This window comes from Nannospalax galili, unplaced genomic scaffold (genome assembly GCF_000622305.1).
Source record: "Nannospalax galili isolate Female #2095 unplaced genomic scaffold, S.galili_v1.0 scaffold284, whole genome shotgun sequence".
Taxonomy (NCBI): domain Eukaryota; kingdom Metazoa; phylum Chordata; class Mammalia; order Rodentia; family Spalacidae; genus Nannospalax; species Nannospalax galili.
The window spans coordinates 3,978,578-3,987,061 of record NW_008354281.1 but is presented as its reverse complement, the minus strand read 5'-3'; the positions used below and the strand labels follow the sequence as shown (position 1 = coordinate 3,987,061).

The window sequence follows — 8,484 nt, the reverse complement described above, 5'->3', positions numbered from 1 at the left end:
TGTAACAGAACAAATTTAGTCATGTGCACTGAAAATAGCTTCTAATTTTTCTGATCCCTTACGTCAGGTGGAGCTCCTGATTCTGGGGGATAAGTTGTGCTTAAATCTTGTAAATTTCTCATCTGACAGATTCTGTGTTCAACAAGGTGTTACCTCAGGCTTCAGTGTCCTCTTCTGTCAAACATAAATGATTCTAATTTGGTGATTGTGCCAGATGCAAATAATAAAAGTAGAACTTGACCAATTTCTACATTTCAAAAATTTTATTAATTTTTTCACTATATAAAAGTTTCTCTATGACATACATGCACGTCATTGTACTTTATGCCTATTCACTCCCTAATCACCCTTCATCTATCTCTCTACATAGAGAAATATTCCTGCACATTTCACTTTAAATGCCAGTAACAGGTACGTATAATTGTCAGGAGCTGAGGTGGACTAGAGTGGAAATTAATAGGAAACAGCTCGCTTGCAGGTCAGGTGGCTCTGAGATCCGTGGGCTGATGTGGCTGCCTGAGCTCTCAAAACCCTGCGCACATCCTGTCGAGAGGATAAACTAGCTTTCCTCAAGGTGACAAAACGCCCAGGTTCCAGTTCTGACTGGAACCTACCCACTTCAGTTTCCCCTTTTCTCCTAGCGGGAAGCCAAGCTGGCAAAGGTGGGAGCTGCAGAAGGTTGCTGTAAGTGACAGCTCTAGCAACAGAAACAACAGTACCTCCAAGGTCAGGGTGCGTGTCAACGAATTATGTAAAATCCTGCGGAATACGAACTCGCAAACAGCTGGAACAGAAAACCGAATTTTAGCAGCTCTTTCCAGAGCCCCTTCAACCCGCCCCACGCCGCCCCTTGGCAGGTTCTCTGAATTTTACCCGCCTTCCCTCTTTTTTTTTTTTCCAACAAAATCAAGCTTCCAAAAAACTTTTTCCTCCTCTTCAAAAGTCTGTCGCAGAGGAGTTTTTGCATCATTTCAGCTCAACTTTCCTCACTGTCTTTGGCTAGGTCCTGAAACTAGGGCTGCAGGGCAGATGGGGGCTGTTCCCAGGCAGCCTGGGGCTGGGACTGGGCTCTGGCCATCCGCGCAGGTGGCTCGGCCCCATTTCCCAGGGTAGGGACGCTGCGGGACGCGAGCTGCCCGAGCACGCCGGCGGGGATGCGCGGCGAGGGGGTGCACTGGCAGCCGGCGGCTTCCTTCCGCAGCAGCTAATTTTAGCAGCTCGTCACCCCCCTCTTCCCGGGGCCGCCAACTTGGTCGCCTCCAGCTCGCGGCTGCCGGGGCCGACTCCCCCGCCGCGGCTGGCTCTTGGTAGCTTCCACGCGGGCAGGTCCGGAAACTGAGCATGTCTGCAAGCGCTTGGCGGCCCCGGCGGCGGGGGCAGAGCCTGGCTGCGTCAGGCTCCTCACAGTGCCAGCGCCGCGCCCGGCCCCGCCGAGAGGGGCGCACTCGCCACCGCGGGGCCCGCGCCGCTCACCGCAGCCCCCTCCCGGCAACCTGCAAGTAAGTTTATGCGGCTGCTGGGTGATGGGACGAGGGCTGGGAGCCCCGGGGAGCCCGGGCCGGCGGGCGGGAGGAGCGCCTGGACACCGGGTGAGCCCGCGGGCTTCTGTCTCCGGTGCCCCGCGCTCCTCCGAGCCGCTGGACAGTTCGGAAGCGGCTGGTCACAGGGATGCTCCCGCAAAGGCGAAGGGCAGAGCAGGACGGCGGGACTGGTTCAGGGGTCAAGTGGGGGATACTTGGGAAGAAGGACCACTAGTGGAGGAAGGGGAGCCGGCAGTCGGGAGCCGGCCAGTGAGGGATGGAAAGGGTAGGTTTGAGGAGCGGGAGCCTGCCTGAGCCCAGCCGCAAAGGGAAAGTGGGGTATCCCTGGGAGGGACAGAGGGCGAGAGCACAGAGTAGGGGGCTAGTTTGTCCTGAACCAGGATGACAGGAGGGAAAATTGGTGGAAAGTGGGGTGCCGGAAAAGCGAATTTGAACGAGAGAGCATAGGACACCAGCGGAAGGTTCAGTGGGTTCCGAAGGGGCGGGTGGACTTGGTTAATCTGGGGAATCGGAGCAAGCTAAGAAGATATAATGATGGAGACAGGCCGGTTTGAATCAAGTCTCCGCTCCCAAGGGAGTGTGTGAGGCCACATGTTGAGAATCGGCTGAGTGAAGAAAGTGACCTGGAAGGGCGAGCTGGAAAGGTGATGAAAGATTTGGGGGAAGGGAGGGAGGAGTGAAACAGGGACCGCGCCTGTGAACGGGGCTGCTGCTGCTGGGACTGAAAGGATGGGAAAAGGACTGGAGACTACCTGTGAGCCACGTCCCCTAGATTAGTGGTCGAGTAGTGGTTCTCTGAGGTTCCTTTGGAATCTGGGCTCCTCCTCCATCTCCTACCTGGTTTACAGGCGCCTGGGCTCCCTGGTGGGAGATGTGGACAGAGATGAGGCAGTTGGGAAGGTAGTCACTTATGGGGAGCCACCGGTACTTCCGTTTCGTGGATCCCGGCTCTTGCACTGTGATCTGGATTTGTGTGTTACACGGAGGAGGAGTGGTGTTTGTTCTAGACCACAGGAATCCCTAGTCTCACTGGGTGGGGTGGGGGGGGTGCTGTGTTTTGGACTGGGAAGTCAGGCAGAAGTCTGCAGCAAGCAACTCGCGGCGGGGAGTGTGAGTGTACGTGTGCGCGCACGCTTGTGCGGGTTGCCGGCTGGGGTCGCGTGTGTTGCTGCAGTCTGTCTCCATGACAAGGAGACCTAAGACTCCGCAGTGGCCCTGGAAGAGGATTAAGGGAAACAAGCTTTCTGCCTGGACTCTCTTTTGCCTCTTTCCTCCAGGGTTACATTCTTTTCGGCCCAACAGTGCGCCTCCTTAGCCTCTTCCCGGGTCACCTTTTATTTGAAACCAGATGCCACTGGTCTTTCCGGATTTCACACTGGAGGATGCCGCTCAGGCAGGACTGTTCCCTTCCTGGACTCTGGAAGGGAGCCCTAGGAGTTCCTGCTGTCAGATGGGCTCTGAACCCTGGAGCCTTCTAGAGGCATTACTCCTCTGGGTGTCTGTGGTTCTCTCTGCCGCCCCTGCAGGTAACGCGGTGGTGGTGACGTTGCCTGTGGATTCAGTAAGCAGGTGGGTCCAAAGAGGAGGCATGGGAAAACAGGCAGTGACCATCGCTTACCTCTTCGATGGAAAGCGTGTAAATATTAAGGAAGAAAGGACTAGCTTAATGTAAAAAAAAAATTTTTTTTCAAAAATCGGTATGCAAAACGGGCCCTTTGACCAGCAAATATTCACACACCAGCTAATGAATCAGAAAGTACTTACAGGTCCCAGGATCAGAAATTAAATGAAAAGAGGGTTGTCACCATGGTGTGCCTTCTCAAGCTCCTTCAGCTTGCTATGTTTTGTCCTCACTCAGCACATTTTAAGAGATGTTTTGCTAGATGTAGGAAATGAAACAGAAGATGCTGTTGGAAGCCTGGGCCATCTGTGGATCTAAAGGAGGGGTGTGTGGGAATGGTGGCCCCAGGCTGCTGCTTCAGAGAATGAGTCTCTGAGATTGTGCATGTAATCATGGGATGTGTTTGGCACATCAAATTGTAGTGTGGGGGGGATTGAGATGAAGGGAAATAACTTTGTTAGTGAGTTGAGGACAGTGGCTTGGCTTGGCTTGCACAGTGATACCTGCCCTTAAAGACACAGCAGAGAACAGTACGAGCTCTAGTGGCCAGGGCATGGCATTTTATTTCATGTGACTGGCTGGCCCAGCTTTTGGTACACTGTTGAGAAAACATCCTTTGAAAATCTGTATTTTTCTAGACATCTGTCAGGTAGAAATTTTGAATAAAAATGCTTTTGTTGGCATCATGTGCTTCTATTACTGTGATTTTAAAACTGGTTATAATAGAACATGTGAAAGTTCAATAAGAGATTATTTTGAACACCATTTTTTTCCAAAATATTGTTCCAATAAAATATAACGTCATATGCTTGCTCGTGTTGATTTGGTTGGGGGTCAAGGAGGAAGGAGAGTTGGACATATTGATTAGGGTGTTCAACAGACGCAAAGATGAGGAATCTGAAGATCTCATGAGGGTGTGGAGGTGAAGGCTTTATTTATATAATGCTCAATTTAGTGTGAAATGAGAAGATTCTTCCTTCTATATCTTGTCTTTTAAATACAAAGGATTGTATGTACCCTTGGGCTACTTCCTTATTCTGGAGTTCTGAAGTAAAAGCCTAATTTGACAGTTCTCCTGAAGGATCTGTCCCTAAGCCTAGCTAAGCTTTGGCAAATAGTCAATGGGATCTGCTGCCCTAAGGTAAAGGTATTGAAAAAAATGGCATAATCACTCCAAGAGAATAAAAGAAATGTCAGTCAAAGTAGAAGAGAAATCATTTTGTTTCACTCCAAGGATGGAGCTTACTGACAGGCTTGGAGCTGTCTTCCTCAGCTAAGGCTACTCTTCCCGAGCGACACTAATAATGCCTGGAGATGCTCTTGTTTTCTTCCAACTTTGGGATGCATGTGCTGCTAGCATTTGTTAAGTTACGGCATGGGTTGTGGCTAACATTTGATGCTGAACTAGACAGTTCCCATAGTTATCCAGCCTCAGATGTCAATACAGCCCCAGATGTCAATATAGCTGATGTTCAGAAACCATGACTCAGTACACTTAGGATTATGAATAACCCCTTTAAAAACAGATTGTTGCAGGGCTAGAGAGATGGCTCAGCAGTTAAGAGCACTGACTGCTCTTGCAGAGGACCCGGGTTTGATTCCCAGCACCCACATGGTGGCTATGAACTGTTCCAGTTCCAGGGGAATCTAAAGCCCTCTTCTGACTTTCACAGCATTGCATGACACAAGTGCACTCACATGCATGCAGGCAACACACTCATATACGTAAAATAAAAATAATAAAATATTAAAAGAAAACAAAAACAGGCTGTTGCTAGTTGCCCTCTGGCTGCTGCACTTGTGCCATGGCTCATGCACATACACACAATAAATAAATAAATAAATAAATAAATAAATAGATGCTAAAATATTCCTATCAGAAAGCCATCTTGATAATAAACAGTTATTTTTCTGAGACATTCACTGTGAAATGTCCATGTCCAAAAACACGTGTTTCAATGAAAATAAAATGCTTCTTTTTAGCAGAACTTCTTTTCATTCCCAAAAACAACATATGGAGGTTGGAGAGTTGCATCATTCAGTGGTTAAAAGCACTTGCTCCTCTTGCAGAAGACCAGGATTAAATTCACAGCAATCACAGGATAATTCACAACTGCTTTTAACTCCAGCTCCAGGAGATCTGATGCCCTCTTCTGGCCTCCATGTTTTACATGCATGTAGGCAAAACACTCAAACACATAGCATAAAATAAATAATAAAATAAAGAAGTATAATTTAAAATGAAATGAAATACATAAATCTTAAAAAAATAACCTCATCCTAGGAATTTCTAGACAGCTGGTTTGATGCATATGTATGTAATGTGAACTGACCTAACACTTGATAATAACAGCACTTTCAGCTGTATATTCCACTTACTGTGTTCCCAGTTGCTTCTAAGCATGTTAATTTCTAAATTGAAATTAATTTAAAATGAAAAACAACATATTTTTCCTTTATTGAGCGATTGAGCAGAATCAGAGAAAAATGTTAGCTGACATCCCATGAAATATTCCAGAATGAAACTTTAGTATTCAGATAGCTACAGGGAACGAGAAGAGACCCATATAATTTTCCTGTATTTGGATTCCATACTAAATCAACAGAATGATGTGTATTGAGAGACAACAAGCCTTTTTAGTTTGTACTACAATGTCTTGCCTAGGAAAGAAGAACAATAGTGCACACTCATAAATGAAATAAGATCTGGGTGCTGTTCTAACAGAGCCTGCGTGCAAGACTGAGAGCACTTATTAGGTAAGAGCTTTGTCATTATCACATGAGGCCTAGAGAAAGTGAAGGCGTTTGGACAGGGTTTCCATTGCTCTTTGGCTTTTCTCGCTTATTCCTATTTATTGTTGGTTCTTTTCTGATTCATTCTGAAGGGATCATTATTAGAACTGCTTACTTCTCCTACTCTAATAAGCATACCCTGCACTTTTGGCCATTAATATCCTTGAGGGATTCCTACGGAGCCCAGAATTCATACACCTGTCAAGTCCCTTGAGTCCTTGGTGAACCCTCCCACTCTCCTGTGTGTACAAACAGAAAGAGCTCTTTCCTGTGTCCTGGTGGAACACAGGTACAGGTAACAGCAGGAAGAGCCCTGGGTTTCTACATAGGTAGCCTTGATTTCCCTGCTGGTGTCCTTACTGGGGTTGATTTGATGAGATACATGATCCTGCTGTTACAAAGGCTAGCTCTCTTTCCCAAGGGAATAATGAACCAGCTGAGAAAATCAGAACCAGTATGAGCAACATGGGTTGATAGAAGAGCCTATTTCTGGACTATATGAAAATATGAAACAGTGGGAATCATATTTATTAATATAACTCAGAAAGCATTTATAGCTTTAACAATAGCAAATCCTCTCCTATGCTTTGAGACTCTGGAATTTGCAATGTACAGCTGCCTTGTGTAAGCAGTTTATAAAACCAAGTCCATTAGGGTAATATTTTTTATATATGTCTCAAAATGTATTTATCAAAAGAAACACAAAATGGGTATTCTTTTTTTTGTTAAATTTGAAACAGTTCTATATAATGAATCTTCAAAAGACTTCAGAACATTTGGTTAAATTAGAAAGCAAAAGAAACTGTTAAGGAGAAAGAGTTGGGTAGAGTTTTTTTTCTTTTTAATGTGAGGGAGACAGGAGGAGGAAAGGAGAGATTTGAGGTGAAGGAGGTCAGTCCTTGCTTGCCTTTTCCTTTCTCTAGGAAATGGTTATTGATTGTGTTTGACATCTGAGCTAGGAGAGATGGTCTCTGTGCAGATACTTGTTGAATGGGCTGTGCCTGACTCTTTATTCTTATAGCCATAATACAGCAGATTGTAGATACCAGAGTGAAGCAGTCTCATATTAGTTCTGTCCTGCAAATATCTGAAGCAAAAAGTTTGGAAAACATGTATTATTACATTGTACTGCTTTGAGAAGACCAAAATGACCCCAAAACTGAGCACTTTTTTTTTTTTTTGTATTGTGGATACTAAACTGTAGGTTAGAGCTACATTTAAAATTATCAGAATAGGGGATGGAGAGATGGTTCAACAGATAAGAGCACTGGCTGCTCTTGCAGAGGACCAGGGTTCAATTCTCAGCACCCACATGGTGGCTAACAACCATCTGTAACTCCAGTTCCAGGGACTCCGTCACCCTCTTCTGACCTCTTTGTGCATTGCATTGCATGACACGGGTACGCTTACATACATGCAGGCAGTACACTCTTACACATAAAATAAAAATAACATAAAATATTTAAAAACAAATTTATTGACATATCAGAAGGTACTTTGCAGGGTTCAGTAAGATATTATAGCAGTTCCTTTCCCCATAGAGGCAAGCTTGCTGCCCACTGGCATGCCAGTTATAGTTCCAGCTGGAAGCAGAGTAGCATGAGCATTGCACTTTTTTTCCAAGCAGTGTATGCTGCCCTTGGTGAACTCAAGAACAACAATAAATAGATTTTGAAATTTCTGCTATAGCTAAGGCTAAGAGAGTTTCCACTTTAAATTTCACTTCAGTTTATCATCCTAAAGAGTCATGCATTGTAATGCTTGAAAAGAGGAGCCTTACTTTTGGAAGATGTTACTTTGGTCTGTAAGTGCTTATTCACTGTAAGAAACAAGGAGCCTGGCATGCCTCCCAAGACATTCACCCTTAATTATGATGTGTTTCTTCTGTCTCTATAATATTCAGTGTGTAGTGTTGTGTGGACTCAGACTCTCTTCTAAGTTAGTAATTTATAGTTTTCTCTGGATGGCTGAAGAAAGTTTAAAAAAAGCCTATAAGTGCTTGGGACCCTCCTGATATGAGGCTATAGCAATGGTGTCAGCATGCACAAGACCTAGGCAAACTCAAACAGACAAAAACCCAGCATAGAATTGGGGAAATGAACAGCAGACCCCAATCTTAGCTGAAGAAATATTGACAACTGATTACTTCTGGGTGAGGAAGAGCTGATCTTCCTAAAGTGAGGGACTCTAGATAGGCTGACCAGACCTCAGTAGATGAACTTGCACTGAGGAAAGTCTGGGGACACTAACTTCACACAGTAGGCTTTAACACAAATGACAGAATGTATGAATTCCAGTGGGGGGCTATGGGAGGGTGCCAGTGGGTAAGGGGGCAAAAAGATGCTTAAGATTGAGAAATTCTTTATGAAATACACAAAAATTCAAAAAAATTAAAAATAAATATATAAATAAGTGAATTTCTATATACAAAAAAACAAAACCAAACAAACAAACAGACCCCCCCCCCCCCAAACAACAAGCCTTTTTCCATAAACACACCAAAACAGCGCACACACAAGCCCCCCACTT

At 45.3% G+C, this 8,484-nt stretch overlaps 1 protein-coding gene across 1 annotated transcript in view; it reads left to right on the top strand.

Moving 5' to 3' along the window:
• Window positions 1-1,127: 1,127 nt before the first annotated feature.
• LOC115067430 (oxidation resistance protein 1-like) overlaps window positions 1,128-8,484 on the top strand; it is a 391,627-nt gene continuing 384,270 nt past the window's right edge. Inside the window, exon 1 of the mRNA XM_029555216.1 lies at window positions 1,128-1,499. The gene's annotated coding sequence lies outside the window, so the exon portion shown is untranslated. The remainder of the gene's footprint in view (window positions 1,500-8,484) is intronic.